The sequence below is a fragment of the Rutidosis leptorrhynchoides genome, chromosome 2, assembly GCF_046630445.1.
Source record: "Rutidosis leptorrhynchoides isolate AG116_Rl617_1_P2 chromosome 2, CSIRO_AGI_Rlap_v1, whole genome shotgun sequence".
NCBI lineage: Eukaryota > Viridiplantae > Streptophyta > Magnoliopsida > Asterales > Asteraceae > Rutidosis > Rutidosis leptorrhynchoides.
In genome coordinates this window covers 579119900-579138766 of record NC_092334.1, presented here as the reverse complement: position 1 = coordinate 579138766, position 18867 = coordinate 579119900, and positions in this window count along the sequence as shown.

Here is an 18867-nt window from a genome sequence, read left to right as displayed (position 1 = left end):
ATTATTATTATTATTATTATTATTATTATTATTATTATTATTATTATTAAGATTAATATTATTATTAATCTTATTATTATTATTATTAGTAGTATTAATATTATACATAAAATACTACGACGAGGTCTTGAGCGTGTCACTTTCAAAACGAGTTTCCGAGCGAGCTAGAGCTAAGGAAAATATGGGTTATTACCAAGGAGTTTATGGGTAATGTTCGGGGGTATTTTTGTGAAGCAAACCTCGTGTTTATCATCTCCGATGCGTCTACGTGCTTTCCTACAATATTGTATATCAATATTTAACTGTGAGTTTCATATGATCCCTTTTTCAAACTATATTTTTGGGCTGAGAATACATGCGCAGTTTTATAAACTGTTTTACTAAATGGATACAAATACTAAAACTGATTTTGTGTGAGTTTCATTGATCCTTTTTTTAATTGCTTTTGCAATATATATTTTTGGGCTGAGAATACATGCAATTTATTTTAAACGCAATGGACACAAGTACATACTAAATTCTACACCGAGTTTGAACCGAAAATCCCTTAGCTTTGGTAACTAGTAACTGTCGGTTATAAGAACCGATGGGCGCGAATAGAGGTATATGGATCCATAGGGCTTGATATCCCCGTCCGAGCTAGAGCACTAGCCTTTTAACGGACGTATGCTATTTGAGAAGCGTACACGTTGGTTTGCGTGTATTATTAAGATGATTATACAAAGGGTATAAATTATATATACGTTAAGTTTAGTTACCAGGGTGCTCAATTTCGTAGAATATTTTGATAAACGTTTCTGGATGAAACAACTGAAATCTTGTTATCCACTTTTATATGCAGATTATGCGAAACACTAAAACTATGAACTCACCAACCTTTGTGTTGACACTTGTTAGCATGTTTATTCTCAGGTTCCCAAGAAGTCTTCCGCTGTTTGCTTATATGATAGACAAGCTATGTGCATGGAATCTTACATGGCATATTTTTCAAGAAAACGTTGCATTCACCAATTCATCACCATGTACCTTATTTAGACTGCATTGTCAATGGAAATACTATTGTAAACTATTATATAAGGTGATTGTTTATATGTAGAAATCATAAGATGTCGAAAACCTTTGATTTAATATTCATTTATGGTGTGCCTTTTCAAAAGAATGCAATGTTTATAAAACGTATCATATAGAGGTCAAATACCTCGCAATGAAATCAATGAATGACGTATTCGGCCAAATGGATTTGGAGCGATCGTCACAGTTGGTATCAGAGCGTTGGTCCTAGCGAACCAGGTCTTGCATGAATGTGTCTAACTGATAGTTGTTAAGATGCATTAGTAAGTCTGGACTTCGACCGTGTCTGCATGTTAAAAGTTTTGCTTATCATTTTTGTCGAAAATTACATGCTTATCATTCTTAAGTCTAGACACGTTTTACTGCATTGATTGCATAAATAGTGTATAGACAAAAATTCATATCTTAGCGTATCTGTTACTGTAAACTTTTCCTGACATCTTCCGAAAATTTCTCCGTGATTTATGGAATTTGGTATTATATATACATATGTAAATTATGTATTGAAGAATACCAAACTAAATTCTATAATCTAATTCATATCAAAAATCATCTCCCTAATTATACAAGATGGATCCCGTATCTAGTTCAAATTCCTTAAACTCTGACAGCTATTCCGATATGGATATTCACCTGAATTCTGAAGACAGTGTAACCGGAATGGATAAACCAATTAGCCATCATCTATTCTGGATGAATTGGGGATGGGTTCGTAGCCTACTTAATTATTGGAGACAAGAAGAAGGCGATCCCTTCCAACCACCACATTGCCCTCTTGGCGAAGAACCTGAAGCACTTACCGGCGAACCTGTTCGTAACACCATTTTCTCTCTTATCTCCAGAATATCTCGTCATGATCATATACTCTCTCAGATACTGGATCTTATTCATCCGCTCGTCCGAACCGCCAATCATCCCGGTGTAGTAGAAGAAGTCAACGAGCTTCGCGCTCGGGTAGTGGCTTTGGAGGATATGGTGCAAAGGTTACAAGCACCAGCAGAATCACCGGCATCAACAGTACCACTGACAACAACACCAACAGTACCATTACCACCACCAACAACATCCGCACCGCAAGCCTCAATATCACAACATGTACCTCGAACATCAATGTCATACGCACCATAGATACCAAGGAGTACCAACAACAATAACCTATGAAGTATTGATTCATAACTTCATTGGAGAAATATTTTGCGGCAATTATGTAATCTCTAAAGTCTTAGAGATAATCTATTCCAACCGTAACCGTAAATCAGATGAGTGGACCGAAATGATAGAAGGAAGAGTAGAAACCCTGACCGGAATGGTGCACGAATTACAAGCTAGACTTGTTTTACCAGCAGCATCAACAGTATCGTCAGTATCACCAACACCGGCAAAACCTGTAGCACTACAAGTTCTGCCAATTTCATAATCACCAACATCATCACAAATCAACAACGCGTATATTGTATCAACGAGTTATGAAGTATTAACTCATTTTTCCTGAAGAAATTATATGTATATTTTATATATATATATGTGAAATTTGAAAACAAAATAAATCTTTTCGTACTAAGCTATTACATGTGAATCATAACTGGTAGGTAATACTCGGTTAGTTCATGTTACTAATATGCTATACATCCTTCGTTAATGACTTAACAATCGTTAACTACAATCTCTGTTTCAACTCAATGAATTCCATTTCCTAATAAACCAAGTGTATTATTCAATTACATAATTGATTTTACATTTTCATTTTCGATGTACTCGAAACTTTCCAGAAAACATCATATGTGCCTTGTAAGGTTCACAAAAATTCCACGAGCATCAACATCCTTCACCGAGGAATATCAATAAGAATAAATAATGAAATATTAATTTCATTAGTGAAATACTCCGCGAAGATTAGGTAATCTCTAATGTTTTGGAGATTATTAATTTCTAATTCAAGCCAAAAATCAAATGAGCTTAATATGATATTAACTCATTAAATCTGTATTACATCTGAAGAAAATATACATACAGATATTTTCATAAAGACTGTAACGAAAATTCTTTGTACAAAGTATTAATTGTGAATTTTTTTAACGGGTAGGTAATACCCGGGAAATATTTAAGTTTGCAATTAATATGTTACACTGTACATTCTTCAACTTTGATTCAAAAATTATTAACTATGCTCACAGCGATATACAATCGTTTCCATACAAATTCAATTACATATTCTGATATTGACGGATCAGAATCCAAGTCAAGATTTAACGGGTGACATCATTCTTAGATCTCTACATCTTTCAAAGCTATACTTTGATTTCAAAAATGTGAAAGATCCTTTAGCATTGTTATTACTGAAAATAACCTTACAATTCCTTTCCAAAAGTATCCAGTATTATCAACCGTTCAACCAGTCAACGACGACCTTCAGACTTGTAACTTTGGCATATACGTTTTTGTTACTGGGGAACCTTTCATGGTCCACCACATTAGCAGTAAATTTACCAACAACTTCATTGATCTTTGACCTTCCGAAAAATCCTTATACTCATTGAAACCGTATCATGTACTCATCCACATCTTGTAACGGCAATTGCCATACCAACTATCAGGAATTAGCAATCAGTATTTTGAAATCTTGTAGCACGTCTACGCCAACAGTTATATGTGTACATATAACGTCTACCTCTTGGACTTACATACTTTGAATGTGAAGTTTCCGAAAAATACCCCAAACTACGAAAATAGTTCTCCGAATTTTGGAAAAATGTTGATGAAGCAGCAAAAACTGTAAACGACCTTAACAGTCAAAAGTTTGATGATAAAGAATAGTATGGTGGTAAAGCTGAGAAAAAGAGAAAGTTTGGAACTGGAAAACGGATTGAGCAAAGTATGAAAGAGGCTGTGGATAAATCACAAGGACGAAACCTGTCTTCAAAGAATCCAAATGATTCAGTATCTGTTGAAGCCATTAACGAATACCTTGCTTCCGAATCTAAACCCTTGCGGACAATATTCTTCATCATCCTCTGATATTAGAAATTCTAAGATATCATCGTATCTTTCATTATAAATATCCTCAATATTTTTGGAGATAATTTCATAATCATTCTTATCGAAAATCAATTTTCTCTTTACGATATCTGTGTTACACCATAAAAGAAACTATTTTAGTTTCTAAATTCTGAAACTTTCAAGTTTAAAATATAAATGTTTTGAAGTAATGTTGGGAATTGAAGCATGAGTTAATATAATATAATGACACTTGATCAACGTGATTATATTACAGTAAGTCATGCTGAGTTTATAATGGAACGTGATAAAGGTTCACATATCATACCCTCATCATGAACCATGTTACATAACTCTTTCATTCTATATAATCTCTAAAAATATCAAGAAAATATTTTCTTAATGATTCGGTCTTTTTTTGAGGTATTCTGGTAATTTGACAAGTCAGATTGTGCTATTACCATTTCTTTCTTAGAACATTAGTTATGTTCATCTGAAACTTCATACCTACGAATTCTGGACCATTATCCGCTTGACTTAAGGCCAGGAAGAGAAAACGAAAGCATGAAGCTCCGAAATATAATGGAGAATATAAAGCCCAATAACAACCTCAAAATTTACAAACCGTGTATATCAATGCGTATAGCAATATAAAGACACGGGAGAATGAAAAACACTATAACCCCAAGGTAATGGTAGAAGAAAGTAACTTCCTCTGGTGGTAGATGAAAAAGAAGAATGACAGATATGAAAGTTAGGAGTATATCAAGAATAAGAACTAGATGAAGCATTTCACAATCTTTTGGAAGTATGAAATGAGGAAGAAGATGTAGGAGTGGTGAAAATAATGAGACTAAAGGGGGTTAATTTATAAGCAAAATAACAGACGGAGCAATCGAGGCAGGTGACCTCATTTAATTAAAGAAGATCTTAATTTCCTTAAATTCCGAAGAATCAAATCTTATTTAGATTATGAAGACTTTCTATTCCTTAAATTTCAGAAATCAATCGTTACTACGTCAAGAGATAAGACGCATCTCTATTCTCTATTTCACTTTATTACGATAACTTCCCTCATACGCTTCGAGTAATTGGATTGTGTTATCCATATTATTCAACGGTGATAAAACTCTAATTATCAACTCATATACGTCATGAAAACATTTTTATTGTTAGCCATGACGACCTCACTCAAATTTCGGGACGAAATTTATTTAACGGGTAGGTACTGTGATGACCCGAAAATTTTCGACCAAATTTAAACTTAATCTTATATGATTTCGATACGATAAGCAAAGTCTGTTAAACTGAATCTCAAAATTTTTGAACTATTCAAGTACCCTTCGATTTTCTCAACGATTCGCGAACAATTATATGTAAATAGATACATATATATACTATAACTTGAAAACGTAACAAAGTTTTCATTGCATAATACCGTACATTAAACTTATTGGTTTATATATCTAATTGAATATATATGATTTCAAGTTATTTAGTAAACGATAGTAACATTCGATTATTGATTTGATTGATATTTAGATAAGTTAACTAAAACGTTTAAGATGAACCAGTAAAACACTAATTTGATAAAGTATTTTCAAATTGCTACAGTACCCAAAATGCTACAGTGTTTTCGAAAATCACTATTTGCTACAGTAAAATTGACTTTGCTACAGTGAATTGCTACAGTAAAAAAATGACTTTGCTACAGTAACTTTGCTATAGTAAAACGCTATTTTAAAAATGTATTTTACCAAATAGTGAGACGACGATTTATAGAAGTAAATGACCAAAATACTCGAAAGTTTAAGATATACTTTGAGTGGTATAGTTTAGGAATAATTTAAGGCTATATTTTAACAAAGGTACGAGTCACGAAATGTAAAATGCAAGTTTTATCAGCGTACGAAAGGACATTCGAGAAACCGGAACCGGGACATAAGTCAAGTAACAACGTACGACTTATCGCAACAAAAGTTACAAGTTAACTATGCACGTAAATATAATATAATATATAAATAATTATATAAATTAAATATAATATATATTATATTTAAATATGTCGACAAACTAAAATACAAAATGATTGTGAGCTGGAAAAAGAGGCCATGCGATCGCATGGCCATTGTGCCTCAGACCCATGCGATCGCATGGGAAGGCTGGGCAGGCAACCTCTATAAATTCAGTCGAATTCTTCCATTTTTTTTACACATATATTACTCCGTATTTATTATTATTATTATTATTATTATTATTATTATTATTATTATTATTATTATTATTATTATTATTATTATTATTATTATTATTATTATTATTAATCTTATTATTATTATTAGTAGTATTAATATTATACATAAAATACTACGACGAGGTCTTGAGCGTGTCACTTTCAAAACGAGTTTCCGAGCGAGCTAGAGCTAAGGAAAATATGGGTTATTACCAAGGAGGTTATGGGTAATGTTCGGGGGTATTTTTGTGAAGCAAACCTCGTGTTTATCATCTCCGATGCGTCTACGTGCTTTCCTACAATATTGTATATCAATATCTAACTGTGAGTTTCATATGATCCCTTTTTCAAACTATATTTTTGGGCTGAGAATACATGCGCAGTTTTATAAACTGTTTTACTAAATGGATACAAATACTAAAACTGATTTTGTGTGAGTTTCATTGATCCTTTTTTTAATTGCTTTTGCAATATATATTTTTGGGCTGAGAATACATGCAATTTATTTTAAACGCAATGGACACAAGTACATACTAAATTCTACACCGAGTTTGAACCGAAAATCCCTTAGCTTTGGTAACTAGTAACTGTCGGTTATAAGAACCGATGGGCGCGAATAGAGGTATATGGATCCATAGGGCTTGATATCCCCGTCCGAGCTAGAGCACTAGCCTTTTAACGGACGTATGCTATTTGAGAAGCGTACACGTTGGTTTGCGTGTATTATTAAGATGATTATACAAAGGGTATAAATTATATATACGTTAAGTTTAGTTACCAGGGTGCTCAATTTCGTAGAATATTTTGATAAACGTTTCTGGATGAAACAACTGAAATCTTGTTATCCACTTTTATATGCAGATTATGCGAAACACTAAAACTATGAACTCACCAACCTTTGTGTTGACACTTGTTAGCATGTTTATTCTCAGGTTCCCAAGAAGTCTTCCGCTGTTTGCTTATATGATAGACAAGCTATGTGCATGGAATCTTACATGGCATATTTTTCAAGAAAACGTTGCATTCACCAATTCATCACCATGTACCTTATTTAGACTGCATTGTCAACGGAAATACTATTGTAAACTATTATATAAGGTGATTGTTTATATGTAGAAATCATCAGATGTCGAAAACCTTTGATTTAATATTCATTTATGGTGTGCCTTTTCAAAAGAATGCAATGTTTATAAAACGTATCATATAGAGGTCAAATACCTCGCAATGAAATCAATGAATGACGTATTCGGCCAAATGGATTTGGAGCGATCGTCACATATATATATATATATATATATATATATATATATATATATATATATATATATATATATATATATATATATATATATATATAGTGGTAGGATCTAGAGGGAAGTAACCATTCGGGGGGAAGCGGGGGGAAGCAAAAACTTTTTTTTTTTCGTTTTTTGAAAAAACTTTGTTCACGAACATTATAGATGAGATGAAAATATGAACATTTAGTAGAGACACTTTGTGATAAATGTTTTATTTTGGCGGGAAAACGCTCGAAGAAGTAATATATAACAATTATCGTGTTTTTCGAGCGTATTTTGAGATTTTAGCTATTGGGTTTTAGATATTAGGGTTTAGATATTAGGGTTTATAGGGTTTAGATATTAGGGTTTAGAAATTTAGGGTTTAGTGTTTAGATTTAGGGTTTAGATTTAGGATTTAGATTGAGTTTTTAACACGAACGGTTTAGAGTTTAGGGTTTAGGGTTTAGGGTTTGGTGTTTTGGGTTTATGGAATAAACCCAAAACCCAAAACCCTAAACCCTAAACCCTAAACTCTAAATCGGGCTAAATTTTACTTCACAAAACATGGAAAAAAACGTTCATATTCTTCACGAACAATATTATCTTGAATGTTATTTTTGTCGATCGTTTTCCCGCATAAATAATAACATTCATCACGAAGTGTCTCTTCTAAATGTTCATATTTTTGTGTGATCTTGATGCCGGAAAAAAAAATTCCAAAAAAAAACGAAAAAAAAGTAAATTTTGCTACCCCCGCTTCCCCCCGATTGGTTACTTCCCCATTGATCCTGCACCGATATATATATATATATATATATATATATATATATATATATATATATATATATATATATATATATACACAAAGATGGCTATGCCAAGAGACACCCTAATAAATATGGAAACGCCAAAGGCCTCTTAACACTCATAGTATGCGATTGTTCTACTACCTAATGTTTGTTATGCTGTTATATACAACTACTGATTATTTAGTATGTGGACATTAGTTTTGATTTATTTTGTATGTATTTGATGTTTACGATTGGTTTATGCCTAAAAGTTAACACTTAACACTGATTGAATTTTTTTTTTTTGTGAACCCTAAATCTGGTTCCGTCAATGATTATTTTTGTGAACCACTGTCAACACGAATATTATTTTTCTTCTTTTAATTTACGTTTTATGCTTTATTAGTTTGTCAATTTTTGGGCGTAGCTGACGTCGAAACCGTTTCATTGTCAAAATCTACAGTTTGCTTGTGGTTGCTTCGATTTCTTTTGTTTGGTTTTCAATTGGTAAGATCAGTGTTTGCTGTATTCAATTTCGCTACATTTTTTCTTGCCAAATGCATAGGTTATCTTTTTATTTGTTTTTTGCTTTATTTTTGTCAACAGGTTTTACTAACTTTATTTGTTGATGATGTTGTTTATAGGTTGCAGCTGAGTTTTTTGGGTTCTTTTGTGGCATTCTTTATTTGACAATAATCTCATATACAATAATTCCTTTTGTTCCCGTTAATTTATTGTATAAGTGTTTTTGTATTGTGAGTTTTAAGTATGTTCTGCGCGAAATCGTATTGAAAATTTGATTTCTGTTGTTGCTTGTAGGTTGTTGTTGAAGCTTTTCGATGTCTTTTAGGCGTCTTCTATTTCATGGTAATTTGATATTTTATCGTCACATTTTGTTTGTTCGATTATTACATACCTGCCTTTGTTTTGCGTTTTGTTTTGTGTGGTAATTGTGGGATTTGGGATGTTGTACGGAGTATGTATTTGTAAAATGTAGTTACCAGCGTTATGTTTGGAATTTTTTAGTTGTTATATGATATAGTTATGTACGATTATGGTGAGTAGAAAGAAACAAAAGAAATGTTGTCGACTGTCTTTTTTATGTTGCTCTGTTCTTCTTACAGCACGACTCTAAACCAGCGATCATTTACTCCGTATTGTGCTTTATATATTTTACCTTTCGGTTATTGTGATATGTTCATATCTTCTCACATGTTCTATGTAGAATTCTTTGTTCTAACTTTTGTTCATGTTACTAACTGCTAGGTGTATCGTTTTCAGTTACAAATAGCTCTCAAGTTGTTGGGTAGCGGAGATATTTTTAATACACGTATTTAACTTATAAGAGATCTTCTTTAAACAATGTGATTGAAAACAATGGCAAGTAGAAAACAATGCTGCTGTTAGAGTAATAATGGCAAGTAGAAAACAATGTGATCTTATTTAATGGCAAGTAGAAAACATCAAGATAATGTTAACAATATCAATGTAATGTTAATAGCTAATATATGTCATCAATGACCATAATGCCTGATCATCTCAGGTCAACCGCTTTTTGCTGGCAACGAAATGCGATTGACCTCCCTGCTTGTTTGGCCTCAAATGATGAAAAATGTTTTAAATAAATTTAATTGCTACACTTTTATTCACAATTAAAGCTATACGAAATCAAGATGCTAGAACAAGTATAACTTAAACATTGATACATCAGCAAAACACACAACTCAAAAGAGTTAACTTTTGTTTAATTTCTTTGCATCGAAGAAAAGCCTCATTTGCGATTTGATACTATTGCACTTTTCTTTTCTCACCAAAACTTTATGGCCTAAGTTCTGTTTGTTCCACCCTGCCCTGCCCTACATTGCTTTTACCAATACAATTACATCCTTTATTAATTTAATTATAATAATAATAATAATAATAATAATAATATAATATTAGTAAATAATAATAACTAGTTTTGGAGCCCTCGCTTCGCGCCGGGGGCTCCGTTTTGAATGCGAGTAAAAAAAAAAATTCTTGATCTTTTTTGTAAAAAAGAATTTTTTTCGACATATAACATTGAAGGGTTGTTCATTTTGCGAAAGTTGCTTCTTTTAGCGTTCCTTTTTTTTTTAAAGTTAGTTGATCTATTTTGCAAAAAGGAATGTTTTTCGACATCTTTTGGTATCATTGAAGGGTTGTTCCTTTTATGAAAGTTGCCTCTTTTATCGTTGAGGGGAAAAAAAGGTAATTGATTTTTTTATAAAAAAGAAATTTTTTCGACATCTTTTGGTAACATTGAAGGCTTAGTTCTTTTACGAAAGTTGCTTCTTTTATCGTTGGAGACAAAAAAAAAAAGGTGAAATGGCGGAAATACCCCTGGTTATTATTGATGAATAGTGAAATAGTGTGTTGTCTTTTAGATAATATAAATATAAATAATAATAATAATAATAATAATAATAATAATAATAATAATAATAATAATAATAATAATAATAATAATTATTATTATTATTATTATTATTATTATAATAACTAGGAAAAAATTCGACCGCGCGTTGCTGCGGTTGTATTCAACGCGCGATCGAATTTGGATATACGTTGTTTGGTACCTAATATATCTAATAGGTTGAGTTGTTTGTTGTACGTATATGTATATGTATGAAATATAGCCCGAAATATTTAGTGTTTTTTAACGATGACCGTTTCGCGCGTAGTTAGTCCCGTTGTGTTCGTTAGATTTTTTCGAGTTGAACGGTGATCTCGAAAAAATTTAACTCGTACCGAGCGAGAAGATAAGGCCCGTTAAAAATTCGGGTGGAATTATTTTCTTTTATTTTAATAAAATTATATATTTACACTTTCTACCCCTGAAAAAGTATAAAGTTGAGGGGTCGTTGTGTAAATTGAGCCGAATTTGAGGGATCGTTTGTATTGTGAACGCAAACTCAAAACGACAAATCAAAACAACTGAAACGACGAATTTCAGCGCGTGTTTTAAGATATAGGATAAGTTTGGTACCTAATATATCTAATAGGTTGAGTTGTTTGTTGTACGTATATGTATATGTATGAAATATAGCCCGAAATATTTAGTGTTTTTTAACGATGACCGTTTCGCGCGTAGTTAGTCCCGTTGTGTTCGTTAGATTTTTTCGAGTTGAACGGTGATCTCGAAAAAATTTAACTCGTACCGAGCGAGAAGATAAGGCCCGTTAAAATTTCGGGTGGAATTATTTTCTTTTATTTTAATAAAATTATATATTTACACTTTCTACCCCTGAAAAAGTATAAAGTTGAGGGGTCGTTGTGTAAATTGAGCCGAATTTGAGGGATCGTTTGTATTGTGAACGCAAACTCAAAACGACAAATCAAAACAACTGAAACGACGAATTTCAGCGCGTGTTTTAAGATATAGGATAATATTTTTAGTAATAATAATAATAATAATAATATATTTGATCGAAAGTTCTTGCGAAGACAGTCTCATTATACTCCAATAGAGGAACGACTTCTTTATAAATCTTCTAATTGGGTATTCATGTTGTTTATATTAAGTTAAAGTTATTTGCAAAACAACTTCTACTATTAGTCTCAATGGCACTATCGTTATTTACCACTGAAGTGCGAAATCGAATTAAACAAGACCTCGCGATGGTGAAAATAGGATTATGGTCGCGAAGTCGTGATAGTAGGTTTTGGAGTTCCTGACCAGAAGGAATTACGGTCGCGAGAATGGAAATATTGTCGCGAAAATTGTCCGACAAGGAAAATGGTTTCGGTTTAGGATATTCGTTTCCGATTCGTTGTTCCGTTTGCACTATAAATACAACCCTCAATGTAACTTGTAACTAAGACCTACTATTTTTAATAAGAATTTCTTTTTTGGTTGACCATGGATTAAATCAATAACAATAATGGATATAACCACGTTAAATTCCTCGTGTGATTTACGTTCTTGCATTTATTTTTCGCGTTCTCTTTGCTATAATCTGTTTGTTGTTGGTTGAGTGATAACCAAGGGTTACCAAGTTCTTGTAGGGGGTCACCAATACTCTTAACAAGTGGTATTAGAGCATGTGTTACATGCTTAATCCGGAAACAATGGTAGATAAGAGTGATGTGAAGACTGATATGTTTGATGGGACCGATTTCGGTTTTTAGAATATGCAAATTGATGATGTTCTCTATCAAAAGAAGTTTTATCAACAGTAATTGTCTAACATGCATGAAAAGCCTTCTGCTTTGAATTAGGTTATCTAATACGGCAGTTCATGAATGCTCGGATGATGGAGGGTTCTTTGGCAGCGAATCATGTTAATGAGTTTAACTTAATTTTAACCCGGTTAAAATTTGTTGGGATTAAATTCGAGGAGCTAGAGGCGTCGTTTTTGCTATCTTCATTACCTGAGAGTTGGTCTGGAACTGTGACAGCGGTTAGTGGTTCATCTGAAATTACTAAGCTTACTTTGGAGGGAATCCGAGATTTAATTCTCTGTGAAGGAATCAAGAGGAGAGATTCGGGTCAGGATTCGGGTTCCGTTTTGAGTGTCGGTCGGGGGATAGCCAGATCAAGAAGTCCATCAAGGAGTAAGAACGTAGTGTGTTGGAATTGTCAGCAGGTTGGTCAGTATAAGTCAAAGTGCTCGAGTCTAAAGTCGGGTGAGAGCGCAACGATTACAATAACTGAAAAAACGCTGATGTGCTGTGAGGGAGTTCTTTTCGGATCTTAGGTTTTGGATTCGAATGCCTTGTATCATGCTTCCCGCTACATGAACGAGATGGTTAATTTTAGGTGGTATTCCGGTAAGGTTCGAGTTGTGAAGGGGAAATCACTTGATGTTGTGGGCATTGCGTATGTTTGGATCTTGAGGAACGTGTGGTTCATCCTCAAGCTCACAAAAATATTAATCTCTATTGGGCAGTTGGATGATGATGGGTGTCATGATTTGTATGGAGATCAACAGTGGAAGGTGTTTAAAGGCTGTCGGATAATTGCTCACATTTACAGGATGGGAACTATGTACATGGTTGATATTCCTTAGGATGAATGGCTAGGTGGAAGAGTTAGTGCTGAAAATCTTGGCGGGCTGGAGCTTTCTAGTATTGTTGAGGGTTCTTGTTCGAGTGAGAGCTTGAGAAGGGTCGAAACTAGTAGATATTTGGGTAGAATTGGTCATACTAGGGTCTTCGGAACTTCGGGTGTGATGACCCGGGAATTTCTGACCAAATTTAAACCTGAATCTTATTTGATTTCGATACGATAAGCAAAGTCTGTAATGTTGAGTCTCAAAAAAAAAAATTTGAACTTTATTCATGTAATAATTTAAACCTTTGACAACTCCCGACGATTCACGAACAACTGTGTAAATAATTATGTGTGTGTGTGTGTATATATATATATATATATATATATATATATATATATATATATATAAAGAATACAAAAATCCTTTTATCAAATAGAATTGAAAATGTAAAATAATAAATAGGGCAATTAAGTTGCTAATAAAATGGATATATACATAAATATTTCTATGATATTATTATCTATATATATATATATAAGATTGTTATTAAGAATTATTACATTGTAATGTTTATTAAATATAATTACAAGTAAAAATATAGTTGTTATAATAACATTGTTATTATTTTCAACATTTATATCAAGACTAGTGTTATTTAAATATACAATCTACAGATACGAATTTGATATATATAAATTGATATAGAATAATACAATATACAAACACATATTATATACTATTATATATATTAAAAAGTATAGATTAAATATTCACTATATGTTAGATGAATATTAAATATTACATAATTTATAATATGTAATATTTATATACTAAAGTTAATTGCAATTTAAGATATAGTTGTTATATTAATACTATTACTTTCATTATTATTATTGATATTAATATTAATAATCATAATTTATGATAATATTATCAGATATAATATATATACATGAAATTTGATACATTTAGTTTGTTATATTATTACTATTACCAAGGTTATTGTTATTGTTATTAATATTATTAATACTATTATATTAATATTATTTTTATTATTATTACTATTATTATCTACAATTAATTATAATATTAAAAGTATTAATATTATTAATACAGTTATTAATTAATAGGATTAATTATAATATATCTGATACAAATATATAAATGTAATAAACACGGTTTTATAAAATATAAAATACAAATATATAAATGCTGGTGTATAATATAAATACAGATATATTTCGTGAGGTATTTTTTTTATATATATAACCAGAGTTGTTAACTATATCTATCTATCTACTCTGATTAAACCCGTGACAAAACCAAACACATCAACCCTACATACACTCGTTCGATCACCACACGTCCTCTGCACCAAACCATATTATTGATAAAAAAATCATTCAAGTCTTCCATCATCAATATCAATTATCAATTATAAATTTCGGATACAGGATGAATTAAAATAGAATATTTAAAGAAACTGCTCAGGTATCTCTGTTCGTGGTATTTTTTATTGATAACCCAAATTCGAGTTTCATTTCAAAAACTGTAAATGTAGTTTTGTTAAGAGTCTTTTATACAAACTTTCTGTGAAATTTCAGAATCTAATTCCTCAAATTGAGCCTAAATTTTGAAGTCAAAGTTTAAAGTGAAAAAGTCAACTAAATTATTCTTCACAAAAATTCGAGTTCGTGTTTACGTTTTAGGATCAATTGATGATTTATAGAGTTTCCAGGAACATTTTTAAACTTATTTCATGTAGAAAGATTTGGCTAAAACAATCTTGAATTCGAAAATCAGATTAAAGTTATATATATTTTTTTTCATTCGTATGCAGACTGTTAATACAGTTTTAAATTTTATTTTTTATTTTTAATAAAAATACCACAATTAATGATTAGTGATACGTTTGAAAATGTTAAAACCAGTTGATTAAATCGTTGTGGTAATATGGATTGCACTTGGTCGATTTTTATGCTGTGAAGAAGAAAAGAAATAGAAACAGAGTTAATAAGGTTCATAAAATTTTAAGAGGGTACTAATACAGAAAGATGATTGCAGAGGGATGGTTGATTACTTGAGGGTTGAATGAGAGGTCTCGGGTTCGAATCCGGTTCATGGCATTTTCTTTTTAGAAAGCTTCTAAGGTAGTTACTATATTATTATTATTATTATTATTATTATTATTATTATTATTATTATTATTATTATTATTATTATTATTATTATTATTATTATTATTATAAGTGATATTGTTATGTTTACAATTATTATTGTTATTAGTATGATTGTTATTATTATTGTTATTAGTAGTATTATGGTTATTATTGTGATGACCCGGGAATTTCTGACCAAATTTAAACTTAATCTTTATATAGTCTTGACACGATAAACAAGGTTTGTAATGTTAATGTTTTCAAAAACTTTGAATTGTGTTAATGTAATCAATTATCCTTCGACTATTCCCGACGATTCACGAACAACTATATAAATAGATGCATATAGATATTATTGAAATAATATATGATTAAACTGTTAGAATTAAATATGTAAAGTAACATGCGATGTAATGGAAACAATGTTTATAAATATATAGATATATATATATATATATATATATATATATATATATATATATATATATATATATATATATATATATAATTATGTATATAAATATTATTTGTAAATATATAAAGTTATATTAAATCTAATTGTTTAAAAATATATAATATATTTGTTTTAGTAATTAAACTTACTAATTTTAAAACTGTTTTTATTTAGAATGTGAACATATTAAAAATAAATGATTTCGAGCTTAATTAGTAAACGTTAGTAACACTCGGTTGACGTTTTGTTAATTTTAATATAGATATAGTACTTGTTCATGATGAATTGAAATAAAAGTTGAACTGCAAATTGATTTCGAAGATCTTAGATTTGTTAAATATATTTTTACCCTTTTTAGTTTGAATATTAGTACTCCGTACATATAAATTGGAACAGAAATAAAATATTTTTAGAACTTTTTTGATCAGGTTTCAATCATGTAATGAGTGAAATAATTAATTACATTTAATCTAAAAATTTGAGATTTTTAGGAACACTTTATTGCGTTAACTGTTTAGCATTGAACACGATATACCCACCCTCGATCAACTGTCGGCAGAGAATAAGTGTTGTGCACAGTGTATAGTACTCTAATCATTTCACTTTTAGGTTTTATTATATATTTTTTTTAATTATTATTATTATTATTTATATTAAATCTTATATATAATACATACATATATATATATATATATATATATATATATATATATATATATATATATATATATATATATATATATATATAATATTTGTATATGTATAACGAGAGAGATGGGGAAGAGAGACCGTCACCACCATACTCGCCGCCACCAGACTCGCTGCCACCACCACCACCGGCCACCATCACCACCGGCAATCGCCACCTTCTCTCTCTCTTTCTTCTCTCCTTCTTAATTCACCATCGTCACCTTCCCACATCTTTGATCACCACTAATCACCATCGCCACCCTACATCAACAACCTATCACCATCTCCACCATGAACAACCAAGCACCACCGTCACCCATCTATCATTGATAATGCTAAAAACGAACATATATTTCATAGCATTATTCCCCAAGAAAGACAAGATTTTAGTTGGTATTGTTCGATTTACAAGCAATATTCGTTTAAATATTAAAAAGTGAAGACAAAAGGCAGATTCGACAAATTGAAGACAAAAAGGTCCAAAGAGCTAAAAAGTACAAGATACAACTAAAAAGGTTCAAAATATTGATGAGGAACGTCTCAAAATGACAAGAGTACAAGTTACAAGACGCAAAGTACGCGATTTAAAATAATACGCGAGGACGTCCGAAAATCCGGAACCGGGACCTGAGCCAAGAAGAAACGCCCGACGCAACGGACCAAAAATATCTAGTCTACTATGCACAAGAATATAATATAATATATATATAATTATATATTATTTTATATATTATTATTATATTACGTCGGCAAGAAGAAAACAAACCAATTTGGCTGGATCCAGGGTGGCCATGCGACTCGCATGGCCAAAGGCACAAATCCATGCGAGTCGCATGGAGTGAGATTGCTGGTCAGGTCCTATATAAAGCCAGTTTTGTGCCGAGTTTTAATCATCTTTTTTTCTCTTCCTCTTCATACGTAAATATATTTATATTTATAATTTATATTTTAATTTTAATTATAATTCTAATAATAAGGGTATGTTAGCGAATGTTGTAAGGGTGTAAGTCGAAATTCTGTCCGTGTAACGCTACGCTATTTTTAATCATTGTAAGTTATGTTCAACCTTTTTATATTAATGTCTCGTAGCTAAGTTATTATTATGCTTATTTAAAACGAAGTAATCATGATGTTGGGCTAATTACTAAAATTGGGTAATTGGGCTTTGTACCATAATTGGGGTTTGGACAAAAGAACGACACTTGTGGAAACTAGACTATGGGCTAATAATGGGCTTTATATTTGTTTAACTAAATGAAAGTTTGTTAATGTTAATATAAAGATTTACAATTGGGCGTCCCTATAAATTACCATATACACTCGATCGGACACGATGGGCGGGGTATTTATATGTACGAATAATCGTTCATTTAACCGGACACGGGAATGGATTAATAGCCACTAGAATAATTAAAACAGGGGTGAAATTACATTCAAGGGTAATTGGTGTAATTGTTAACAAAGTAGTAAAACCTTGGTTTACACGCAGTCGATAACCTGGTGTATTCATTAAACAAAGTATTAAAACCTTGTTACAATTCGAATCCCCAATTAGTTGGAATATTTATCTTCGGGTATAATAATAATTTGACAAGGACACTTGCAATTTATATTTATGACTGATGGACTGTTATGGACAAAAACCAGACGGACATATTGAATAATCCAGGACAAAGGACAATTAACCCAAGGGCATAAAACTAAAATCAACACGTCAAACATCATGATTACGGAAGTTTAAATAAGCATAATTCTTTTATTTCATATTTAATTTCCTTTATTTTATATTTAATTGCACTTCTAATTATCGCACTTTTATTTATTGTTATTTAATCGCACTTTTAATTATCGTACTTTTTAATTATCGCAATTTTATTTTATCGCATTTTTATTATTCGTAATTTCATTATCGTTATTTACTTTACGCTTTAATTTAAGTCTTGTATTTATTTTATATTTTACATTAGGTTTTAACTGCGACTAAAATCTTAAAATCGACAAACCGGTCATTAAACGGTAAAAACCCCCCTTTATAATAATAATATTACCTATATATATATTTGTATTTTTATAAAAGTAAACTAATATAGCGTTGAGCTTTGTTTAAAGATTTCCCTGTGGAACGAACCGGACTTACTAAAAACTACACTACTGTACGATTAGGTACACTGCCTATAAGTGTT